The following is a 13,285-nucleotide window of genomic DNA, read 5'->3' as shown; positions in this document are numbered from 1 at the left end:
GAACGCAAAACAGGGATGGGGTCCACGGGCTACCCGTAGTTGATCTTTGTTTTGTGTGGGCATAAATGTCAACGAGTTCGATACCGTTTCAAGAATGAATATAGTCTATATAGATCACGTAAACAACGAACCTACCGAGCTCAAGTCGGGAGGCTAAACCTAAATGATGTGTCGTTTTAATGACGCACCTATATAACCACTTAAGTCTCGTTTAATTTGAGGAATAGACTTTTGGAATATGAGATTTTTAGTAATTTTGATTCAATTTCAATTAACTATGTGTTGCTACTAAACTAAAAAAATAAGAATAACTATTTCATTATGCTCTCCTCTATTTTCAATAATAACTATTATCTTTTCTAATAAGATATGCATTATGCGAGCTAAACGAACCCTTATTTTTCTCTATTTAAATCGAATTTATATGTATATGGAATTTGCATCTGCATCTTCTTCATTTAAGCCCGTAAAATCACCACATTTTTATAGATGAAAATGTAAGTCCAACTCGATAAGTAAAAATATGCCGACCTTAGCGTGTGTGTAAAGTGAGCTAACTGCAGTCATCTCCCATTATTCAGTAACAATCCAAAATGGTGAGTGATATACTCATATGGGAGAGGAATAGAAAAAAGAATCATAATGACTCACAATAACTTGCCAATTAGTTACTTCGATGACTCTGCAACTTAAATACTCATTATGACTAAGCTTTATGATCTCATTTCCACTAATCTACACCATTACCCAACTCACCCTAACTGGAATTAGCATCTAAAAATGAGATCCTAACAACATTACCCAACTCACTCTTACTGGAATTAGTATCTAAAAATGCGATCCCAACAACAATACACCTATAGTCGAATTTTCATGAAGTTAATACAAGTAAGAGAACATCACGGAATTAACTAATTAGGTATATTTTTAAGTTCTCTTAAGTACTCACATCCGACTCAACAAATATTTGGTTAAAATATAAATTCTAAGACTACTACAAAGCAAATGATAACAAAAATGTACACGTACAAATAGATTACTTGTCTAAATGTGCGGCCATAAGAACCACATTAAGAGCTCATCTAGTTTTTTTTTTTTTTTTTTTTTTTTGAACAATCCATCTGCCTACCACTTAAATATTGTTGAAGACTATGAATGTCAGGCTTATAAGCGAAATTGATGGTCACTTCGAACTTATGTTATTCTCTGAACGATGGCCGGAGAAAAGTTGCATTTAGATAAAATGAAACATGAAAAATAAACTCGAACAAAAACATACACATTAAGATCTCGTACAATTTCTTAGAAACACATTAAGATCTCGTATGGTTTCTTTTGGACAATCCACCTGCCTACCGCTCAAATACTATTGAAGATTATGAATGTCACGCTTAGAAGTGAAATTAACACTTCGAACTTACATTCTTTTCTGAACGATGGGCGGAGAAAAGTTGTATTTAGATAAAATGAAAAACGAAAAAAATAAACTCGAACATACATACACATTAAGATCTGGTATGGTTTATTAGAACCATATTAAGTTGGTTTCTATATTTTCCTCATATTCTCCTACAAATTCAATAAATTAGCCATTAAATTTGTGAGGTCCACCTAGTGGTGTCAACCCAGTCCCGGTTCCCGATTATTGGCCAAAATGGGGAACCGGAACTAGTGTACCCTAGTTATTCATTTTGGGAAACCGGAATTGGATAACCGGGAACTGGTTAACTAGGTATCCAATAACCGACCGGTTCCGGTTGGTACCAGGTTATCCGGATTGGGTAACCGGGTTAAAAAAAAAATTGTAATTTAGGCTTATTTTAGGTATTGGGCATAAAATTTGAGCTTGATTTAACCATTTTGGCCCATTTTTAAAAAAACTATTAGCCTTTTTTTCCTAATAAACTATTACCATTTTTCGTAGGTAGTTTTTTAAGAATTGGGTAAAGCCCAAAAATCCTAAAAAAAATTAATGTTTTTGCCTTTATGGGCCAGAAAAATAAAAATTCAATTTTTTAAAATGCCCTAAAAATCATTTTAAAGTAGGAGTGTCAAGGCGGTAAGTAGATTTCGCTAACCACCTAGCGGTTAATGATTAGTGAAATAGATAACTGCAGCTAACCGTTTTTTCAAAATTGGGTTTTTTTTTTGTGGCTTTTTGGGCTTTCTTTATAGCTTTTCGGGCCTTTTTGGGCTTTTTTTTAACCTTTTTTTTTTTTTTTTGGGTACTTTTAGTGTCTTCTTGGGCCCTAATTGCTATAAAAAGAGCCCATATTGAAAAATCAAAAATATTTGACCCAAAATTTACATTTACTTGTACTTTAAAAAAAATTTCCTTAAATATTAAATCATAACCGGTTAACTTTAAAAAAAAAAAAAAAAAAAAAACACAACATATAAAAAAAAGTTTAGAATTCAGACAACTGTCACAACATATAATGATAATACATTAATACTTAAATTGTATTTATAAGTAACACATTGGTCATTGTTTAATCCAATGTCAATTACTTAATTTGATATTATACGAATCATATCATCATTGTACATTAATAATATGATTCATTTGAAGTCTTGAATAAAGTATTTGAATTGTCATTGAATCATATGATTAAGTATTGATATTATACATTTATATTATTCATATGCATATGTAGACTTATATAGACTTATAACATATATAGACTTATAAGTTTATAACATACATTGAAAATAAGTCTCTAGATATTTAATTGTTGTATTAGTATGAATTGGTATACTTATGAGTTATGTCATATTATATATGTATAATTTGTTATTATATAATCAAATGATTTAATGATCAATTGATCATGTGATATAATCATATAAATTATAGTGATAATATATTAATACTCAAATTGTGATTTAATTATTTTTTTTAAAAAAATTGTGATTTAATGATCAAGTGATTATATGATATAATCATATAAATTATAGTGATAATATATTAACACTCAAATTGTTATTTAATTATTTTTTTAAAAAAAATTGTGATTTAATGATCAAGTGATTATGTTATATGTATAAATACTTTTATAATTATAATTATAAAAATATATTATATAAAAATGCGGTTAGCGGTTACGGTTAGTAAACCCAATAACCGCTAACCACTAAGCGGTTATAGCGGTTAGGTGGTTAGCTGTTAATACGGTTAAGCGGTTAACGGTTATAGCGGTTAGCGGGCGGTTAACATTGACACCCCTATTTTAAAGGCTTATCTACATAATACATGTAAACAAACCAATAACAAAAAGAGGCGGAAGTGTCGTGGAGTTTTGAAGTGCTAAACCTAAAGTAAAAGGTAAAAATAAAAGCCAAAAAAAATATTAATATATATATATAGTTTGTCACAATACTTTTGGCATGTAAGAAATCTAGCCAACAAAGCCTACAGTTAATCAAACATAAAACATACTCAGGAAGAATATTTATATTTAGATTTCCTTTGCAAGGTGAAGGGTAAACCTCTTTACAACCATGTTTTAGATGCATGCTACAGAGCCAAGAGTTGCTTAAACGTGAAGAAAGTACCCAAAAGAAAACCAAAACCTCAAAAGCTTTGGCAACATAAACTATATCACATTGACTCCATTTTCATTCCGGACGATGCATCAAAGGGAAAGAAACATATGTATTATCAAACAGTTCGGCTTAACTATGAGTAATATCTAAAAGAAACCACACAATGGAAAGGGCCAACTAATTTAGCTAAAATACATTATTTCCTTCACGTTGTCCCTAATCAGATGAAGAGGTTGGGAGCTCTGACCCTTGAGGTAATATCTTGCCCGATACACAGTCAAATGGGCATAATAGACAAGAGGAACTGCATACACAAATATCATTGCAATAGTGTAAATAGCATCCACAACTCAATGCTAATATAGACAAAAATAAAGGAAAAATTAAGCAAGAAGGAGATCAAACCTAAGGAAACTGATTGAGTGCACCTTGCAAAGAACTTGAAAAGAACCTTACTGGAATTAAGATCGAAAAATGAGATCCCAACAATAGTGCACCTATAGTCGAACTTTCATGAAGTTAATACACGTAAGAGAACATCACTGAGTTAACTAATTAAGTATATTTTTAGTTCTGTTAAGCACTCACTTCCGACTCAACAAATATTTGGTTAAAATATAAATTCTAAGACTACTACGAGGCAAATAATAACAAAAATGTACACAATTCTAAGAAGGTAAAAATGAATTACTTGTCTAAAGGTGCCGCCAATGCCATAAGTACCACATTAAGAGCTTTTCTAGTTTTTTTCTGGACAATCCAGCTACCTACCACTCAAATACTGTTGAAGACTATGAATGTCAGGCTTATAAGCGAAATTGATGGTCACTTCGAACTTATGTTCTTTTCCGAATGATGGGCGGAGAAAAGTTGCATTCAGGTAAAATGAAAAAATAAACTCGAACAAACATACACGTTAAGATCTCATATGGTTTCTCTATTTTCTTCATATTCACCTACAAATTCAATAGACTAACCATTAAATTTGTGGGGTTCACCTAGGGGTGTCGACCCGTTCCTGGTTCCCGGTTATTGGCCAAAACCGAGAACCGGAATTGGAGTACCCTGATTATTCATTTTGGGAAACTAGAACTGGGTAACCAGGTACCCAATAACTGGCCGGTTCCGGTTGGTACCTGGTTATCCGGACCAGGTAACCGGGTTTAAAAAAAAAAAAAAAAATTATAATTTAGGCTTATTTTAGAGATTGGGCCTAAAATTTGAGCTTAATTTAACCATTTTGGTCCATTTTTTAAAAAAATTATTAGCCTTTTTGTCCCAATAAATTATTACCCTTTTTGGTTGGTAGTTTTTTAAGAACTGGGTAAAGCCCAAAAATCCTAAAAAATCAATGTTTTTGCCTTTATGAGCCAGAAAAATAAAAATTCAATTTTTTAAAATGTCCTAAAAATCATTTTATAAGCTTATCTACATAATATATGTAAACAAGCCAACAACAAAAAGAGGCGGAAGTGTCGTGAAGTTGTGAGGTGCTAAACCTAAAGTAAAAAGTAAAAATAAAAGCCAAAAAATAAAGCAAATATATATATATAGTTTGTCACAACACTTTTGGATGTAAGAAATCTAGCGAACGAAGCCAACAGTTAATCAAACATAAAACATACTCGGGAAGAATATTTGTATTTAGATTTCCTTTGCAAGTTTACAACCACGTTTTAGACGCATGTTACAGAGCCAAGAGTTGCTCAAATGTGAAGAAAATACCCAAAAGAAAACCAAAGCCTCAAAAACCTTGGCAATATAAACTATATCACATTGACTCCATTTTCATTATGGCCGTTGCATCAAAGGACAAGAAAAGTAGGTATTATCAAAACGTGAGGCTTAACTATGAATAATATCCAAAAGAAACCACACAATAAAAAGGACCAACTAATTCAGCAAAAATACATCATATCCTTCACATTGTCCCTAATCAGATGAAGGGTTTAGGAGCTCTGACCTTTGAGGTAATATCTTGCCCGATACGTAGTTAAACGGGCATAATGGACAAGAGGAACTGCATACACAAATATCATTGCAGTAGTGTAAATAGCATCCACAACTCAATGCTAATATAGACAAAAAATAAAGGAAAAATTAAGCAAGAAGGAGATCAAACCTAAGGAAACTGATTGAGTGCACCTTTCAAACCTGAAAAGTATTTGTGAGTAACAAAATACATAGAACATAAACATTTTGCTATGCATGGTCTCAAGTCAAAATTAGAACGATGTCAAAAGGACATTACGTGTAACACAAATTGTATGTTAATGTTTGAAACGAATATGCAGTGAAACGGTTTTAATCATACACCACGTGGCAGTGTGAAGGCCGGTTAGTTCCCTACAAATGCAATACAAATGAAAAATCAAATTATTCATTTACTATCAAGCTATGTCTTTATGCATGCATAACAACCCATTCAAAACTTAAAATCTCTTCTTCTTTTTTGTTGATGAATCACATTCATAACTTAAGCTAAGTACTTTGAAAGTTAAATTCAATCAAATATTAATTGTTCTAGTTTTATCACAATTCCAGCATGGCTGTTAAAATAAAGGGAAAGTTACAGTTTACCTCATAAAATTGACAGCGTTTTTCAATTCGAACACTAAAGTTTCAATTTTTGCAATCCACCCCCCAAAGTTTCAAATTTTTGCAATTTGACCAATTGTATCCAAAGTTTCCCATATTGCCCCTAATTTTTATTTTTTTATTTTCTATAAAAAAAATTAAAAAAAAATTCGAGGTGGCTAGGCCATCTGACCATTTTTGCACCCCCAAATTTGTTTTTTTTTTTTTTTTTTTCCTTCATAAAAAATAAAAATTAGGGGCAATATGGGGATTTTAGGATAATATTGGTCGAATTGAAAAAAATTGGAACTTTGTGGGGGTGGATTGCAAAAATTGAAAATTTAATGTTCGAATTGAAAAACGCTATCAACTTTAGGGGGTAAACTGTAATTTTCCCAAAAATAAAAGTCAAATTCCATTGAATGGCAAATCTTGGTGTCTACAACAGTACCTAGACATAGAGATTCCACAAAATCAGTGGTGTCCTATATATATATATATATAGAACACCAACCTATATATATGTAATTGATCACCACATGGAGTTGAAACTTGGGAATTTGGAAGAACATTGCCACTACAGTTCCTCTCTGTAGGAAAGAATCGTGTATGATGTCTTTTCTGCACCACCACAAAAGTAATAAGTGGTTAATAGATTGATAGTCTTCTTCTATTAACTCGCAAGCTTGTAAGAAAGTCTTGAGAATTAGAGTTGCATTAGACTAACCATGCTCAACATAAGGAAACAACAAACAACTAATTCAATCACATAGAAACATGATGTATAGTTTTTACTTGCATGACCTGTACACATAACATACTCCTAATTTTTAAGTAAATGAAATGTTTTGGCAGCAACTCATTCATAAATACAAAAGAACTAATTCAACTTGTCTAATTGCAGTCATCTCCATACGCAGAAGTTGATTGAATTGACTTTCACCAACACTATCTCTGCCAAGTAGAATGAATCAAAAAAAAAAAATCTTTTCAGGATTGAAAACAAATTTTACCGATAAAATATAATCCTTTCTGATTTTTGGTTCGTTGATCTTCTAAATGCTTTAAGTAGTTCCCTGCAAAGAAAATAGAACACAGATAATGGGGTGAAAAAAAAAATCAACTAAAGCAATAAATTATTATGCATGTCAACTTCCTATCTAATCATTCCTGCTTGAACTAGGCCCTATTGAGGATCGTCATATTCAATAAAGAGATCTTGGATAATTTTCACATTACGATCTTGTACAGAGAAAATTCCTCTGTACTTGGTGACCTCAGGCCAATCCATCGAAGCCACTACTTGAGTCAATTGATTCAACCATTTAATACAACTAAGTTATAAAAGGACAAGAAAACTACATAACATACCGCAACTATTGAAGGAGAAGAAGAGCCATCTCTTATCCCTGGATGCAACACATCCACACCAAATATAATTGTAGCTCTATCAGTCATGAGAGAAATATTTTTTTGAATAGCATCAACTAACACAGTGTTACGTCCCCCAACCTAAAAAGGGTTTTAATTCTCAGTTCAAAAATTCAAAACCCAAAATTTTTAAAAGAGTCGATCATAAATCAAATAGAGCAAACCTTCACATTGATTTTGAGGACAACACTTTCAAAATAACCATGCCTTGATGCTTTCTTGTGCTGACAATACTGAGAAATAATACCAAGTTTTGTTTCACGAACTCACTTGATTTTCCCTCTGAACAGCAAGTAACCTTTTCAGCAAAAGAAACTGATTCTTATCACAAAATATGAATACCAATTAAATTACTCACCATGCAACCCTTTGACATTAGGCAAAATAATTATCAATAGCTGAAGCCGTTTTTCAGCCTGTTCCATTATTTCAAACTTTTTCACACACTGCCTGTGAATATCCCAGAGAACCGCGTTAACTTGACTAGAATCAGCTGAACGTATGGGAATCAAAGGGTCTAGTTTGAAGTTCTGGCAAGATATTCAAAAGCATCCACAAAGTCAATTATTTAGATTTAAAATAGGATCTGTGCGTCATGCAATCAAAAGTAATTATTTAATTATGAAGTCACGACATTCCATTTTCCTTGCACGTATTGATAAGTTGGCCACAAAATATAGATGGATAATCTTTGTTCACTTGTGTAGCTAAGTTTAGACATGTCCAAAAGTCCACTTGACCGCCATCGATCATTTTCTGCAATATCAACATCACAAAGGATAGCCTAACTTAAAATATTAGTGAGTAGAGTGAGTTTGCAAAAAAAAAAAAAAAAAAAATCACTTCTGATGCAATAAAACCACCTTCCAAAACAGTTGTAATGTCATTTACTAGTTGTTGGTAGATAGGTGAAAAGGGACACGCATAATTTGCCAAAACCAAGCAACCAACTACAAAATTAGACCAACCTTGTTTGTCATATTCCACCTCCCCATTATAGGTTCTATGCTTTGTACTTTCTTTTCATTATTATGATATAAAAGCTGCAAAAGTGAAAGTCACAAATTAAATTTGAGCGTAAGATTGCCTAAATAGCTCAAACAAACAGAGACCGAAAAATTACTGATGGAGATGGCAAAATTCTAACTTCAACCAATGACTATTTTCTCGACACTTCAATTCTGAATTCTTCTGTTACAAGCTTCTCATCAAAATTTTGTTGCCTAACCATCTTGTACAAAAGAGAACAATCCATTACCACATTATTGACATAAGCAAGTCTCCATTCAATTTATTTCAATGAAACCATATTGGTTGAAGTTAGGACTCATACAAACAAGCTAAGAACAATTTATCACTTAATTAACAACATCTAAATGCCACCTTGATTGTATTTTCCCTTTCTTGAGGTGGTTGACTTCTTGCTGTAAGTCTTTTATCAAATCCCTTATATACTCTCTGTCCATGAGTAATCTTAGAAAGCTGTAACACAAAGAAAATCCTTCAAAAATATAGATGAAAGGCTGTCTGAAAGGCTGTCATACTGCTGACACAAAATAAAGGGAAAAAAATGTCTACAGCAGTAAGACAACCTCCAAAGGGAAATAACGAGGTTTGTTTTTAGTCCCAGTTTCAAGGGCAAGCATATTCAATTTTTCAACCTTATGTCCATATTTTTGAGAAAAATATTGAACAACTGACATTTCCGTTTGCTGGACATCATGAGTAAACCTATAGGGACAAAAGTTAGACAATAATCACCAAAAGAGAGGGGAAAAAAATAAAGAGAAACAAATACCAAAAATATGGGGAAGGAAGAGAGAAAAGAATCAAAGTACTCACAATAAATTGCCAATTGGCTATGTTGTTACCCCGATGACTTTGTAGCTTAAATAGTCATTGTGAGCCAACTTTACTTTGACCCCTGTCAGTGCTGCTTCAACCTTCAAACGATCTTCACTAGACAAATGCATTGATAAATCAATATGAAAATGTTTTGCAACAAAGTCGGTCACAAGAATTGGTTCATAGCAAGCCCAAGATGACACATCTGCAACATGAGAATAAAAATTCCAAGATGACACATCTGACACATCTGCGACAAGAGAATAAAGTTACTCTACAGAAGAGGAAAGAAATACCAATATTAAGGGAAAGTCCCATTTGGGATAGACAAAGACTCTGATGATGCCCTTTTCAGTTATCTACACCATTAACCAGCTCACTGGACTTAGGATAGAAAAATGAACTCCCAACAACGGTGTACCTATAGTTGAACTTTCACGAAATTAATACACATAAGAGAACTGTTGAAGCACATCACAAAGTTAACTAATTAAGTATATTTATAAGTTCTTTTAAGCACTCACGTTCGGCTCAACAAATATTTAGTTAAAATATCAATTCTAAGACTAGTACGAGTCAAATGATAACAAAAATGTACACAATTCTAAGAGGGTAAAAGTAAATTACTTGTCTAATAGTGCCGCCCTAAGAACCACATTAAAAACTCGTATGGTTTCTCTTGGACAATCCAGCTGCCTACTGCTCAAATATTGTTGAAGATTATGAATGTTGGGCTTAGAAGCGAAGTTGATAGTCACTTCGAACTTAATTTCTTTTTTGCACAATGGGGGAAGAAAAGTTGCATTCAGATTGAAAAACGTATATCTACTCTAAAAACTTGTTTATCACAGTTTATGCGGAATTAATAATATGAAGCAATAAACAATTCAAGCATCAAAATATGGAAAGCAATAAAGCAGGCAGACACATATATTTTGGTGACGAAGAGGAAACATTTTAGAAAACATTTTAAAAGTAAAACCTCTCAGGGGCAGTCAAACCCAGGAAATCACTATCAAAAGATGTTCAAAGATTACAGACACGGGGAACACTTACAACCCTTTGCAAGTCTTTGGCTCTCTAAGATTGACAAGCCTCCAACTCGTCTCCTCGCTCACAATCTTCTTCAACGTGATTCTCCTTTACCGAATCCTTCCGATAGACTTTTCAATTGAAGTACACAATAAAACTAACAAGATCCTCTAGGAGGAACAGCTTGGCTCATAACAAATCTTCTCTCTAAGCACAGTCTCTCACGAACTCTCTGGTGAAAATTCATACGTCTCTCTCTCTCTATAAAAATGTATTTATAATAGCCAATTCATCCCTAGACCTAGGACATAGTTTACATTCATTTAAAACTGTAACAGGTACGCGGCGTCTGAATGGAGACAAGGGCCATCCGGACAGAGCAAGTAAAACACGGCCAAAGCACGGTTTTTCACACGGCTGTCTAGACGGAGACAATGGTCGTCTGGACGGTGCTAGGGCAAAACTCGGGTCCTAATCACATATTTGGATCTTTTGATGTGGTGCGTCCTGACGGCTTGCAGACGACACTCTCAAGAAAACTGATTTCATGGAGTATCCAAACGGCCTTGCTTGAATATGAAATTTGGCTCTTGAAACGTCCATTTTGATCACCGAATTTAGCCAATAAAAAAACCTACGCAGATAAAATGAAAAATGAAAAATGAAAAAATAAACTTGAACAGACATACACAATCCAAAAGGACAGACATATACATTCCAAAGAGATAAATACCTCACTAAACTAGATTAGGAGGGACAATCATCGTCAATCAAGATATCAAATTCTTTGACACGAATGGCAATGGCCATGCCGTATAGAGTCTCTTCAGGCCATTATATGCATGACTTAGCTTACCCAATTCTGACTCTTTGTACAAGTCTACTAGCTTCTTTATTATATATCTGCTGACTTCCATTGAAGTAATCATAGTTATGATGGAAACCTGTAGCAATTTAAATTAGAACAACAAAACATATCATGTATCGACAAATGATTCTGTGAAGACCAAAAAAAAAACTGTACTCCCACCATAATGCACACAAATGATGGATTTGCGAACCATATAACTAATACTTAATTAGCAAAAATAGAATCGCTTTGTCTTTTCAGACTGCTCCTCCTTCGATGCGTCCGTGCAAATCGTTTTGCAGTTGAAATCTTGGAAAGAGATCTACATTACTATGATGTGAGAAATTGTACTCAAGTGTTCTTTCTCATGTTCTTTCTTTCTTTTTCTTTGTTTGTTTGTTTTTTTTTTTTTCCTTAATTTTTTTACATAGAGTAGAAGTCTTGAAAAAAGATCTACATCACTATTATTCAAGTAGTTGTACTCAAGTGTTCTTATCCTCTTCTTTCTAATATTTTAAGGCAGCTGGGATCACCAAGCTTTAGGTCTTCGGCCACGGGGTCGGTGATCCCAAATATTGCCCCGTAGATATATAAGGTTGCAGTAAATATACATCCGCTTATTATCTTACATGTATTAACTTGATCAAAGTTCGACTATATCTACACCGCTATGGGGATGTCACTTTTCGGTCGTAAGTTCGAACATGGTGGGCTAGGTAATGGTGTAGATTACTGGAGAGAGTCCTCTTCATCCAGCCCAGGAGCAACTTTCCCTTCATATTGATATTTCTTCGCTCTTCTCTTTTAAGGATTCGTGTATAGTAACTTGTTTCAATAAGAACTACACTGACATTATCTTGCTTTTGACATTGTATTCTCATATCACAAATGTATCAAATACAGCTTTCTATGAACCAATTTTTGTTACATAATTTATTGCAAAGCATTTTAATTTTGATGTATCACGACATCTTTTTGAAGAAGATCATCTGAAGGTTATTTTTGCTACCATAAGATTTGGTGCTTTATAATTTAATTATGACTTTGAATGAAAGATGCAAGTACAATGGCCCTAATCCAAATTAACTATAACTATGATTTTGGTGCTTTATGATTACTAGAATGAAGAATCACGAACATGAGTGAAAATTGAGCTTCAATATAAGGAGTATTTAAGTTACATAGTGTTGGAATTGATGGCTCATATGATGTAACCCTAAATTATTAAGAGTAAAAATACAGTTACTTTTCTATGGACGTAGGCAAATTACCGAACCACGTTAAATCTGTGTTTCGACTCTCTCTTTTAATCTCTCTCTCTTTTCGATTCTATATTGTTTATCAATTATTGTGCACGGTAACAACATAGAGTCACTAGCTAGAGTATAACACAACCAATTCACGAGTTAAGTTGAGTGACTATTATTCTTCTCTCTCTTCCCCCTATATGAGTATATCACTTACCATCTTATATTGTTAGTGTCTCTGAGTCTCCTCTCTGCATTTTTCTAGTGTTTTCATCTTTTTTTTTTTCTTTTTTTTTTCTTCTTCTTCGTCTTTTAGTGATTATTGTCCAACTTTTGTTCCTATAGGTTTACTCATGATGGCAAACAAACATAAATGTCAATTGCTCAATATTTTTTTGAGAAATACAATACTAAGTTTATGAAATTGAATTTGCCTGCCCTTAATTGCTGTTAGTCTTAGGGCCATTTGGGATTGCGGTTATATATATGCCCAGGTATAGAACCTTTGGAACTAAAACCAATGTCCGTGCAAATCGTTTTACAGTAGAAGTCTTGGAAAGAGATCTACATTATTATAAGGGTTAAATACTAAATACCCTCTCGGGATTTCATTGCTTTATTTTTTTCTCCCTAGGGTTTGATAATAGACCAAACTAGTCCTTATGTCAGTTGACCATTAGTTGACTTAACGGAAATCCACGTGGACCAATCAAATGTTGACATGTGGCACTTACTTTAAAAAAAATTTAATTTTTTT

General features: G+C 33.2%; 1 pseudogene; it reads right to left on the bottom strand.

Moving 5' to 3' along the window:
- Positions 1 to 6,986: 6,986 nt before the first annotated feature.
- LOC132162205 (protein argonaute 5-like) overlaps positions 6,987 to 13,285 on the bottom strand; it is a 14,383-nt pseudogene continuing 8,084 nt past the window's right edge.

The sequence above is a fragment of the Corylus avellana genome, chromosome ca9 (genome assembly GCF_901000735.1).
Source record: "Corylus avellana chromosome ca9, CavTom2PMs-1.0".
In the NCBI taxonomy this organism is placed as follows: Eukaryota; Viridiplantae; Streptophyta; class Magnoliopsida; order Fagales; family Betulaceae; genus Corylus; species Corylus avellana.
The sequence above is the reverse complement of the archived record's forward strand: the minus strand, read 5'-3'. Positions and strand labels throughout refer to the sequence as shown.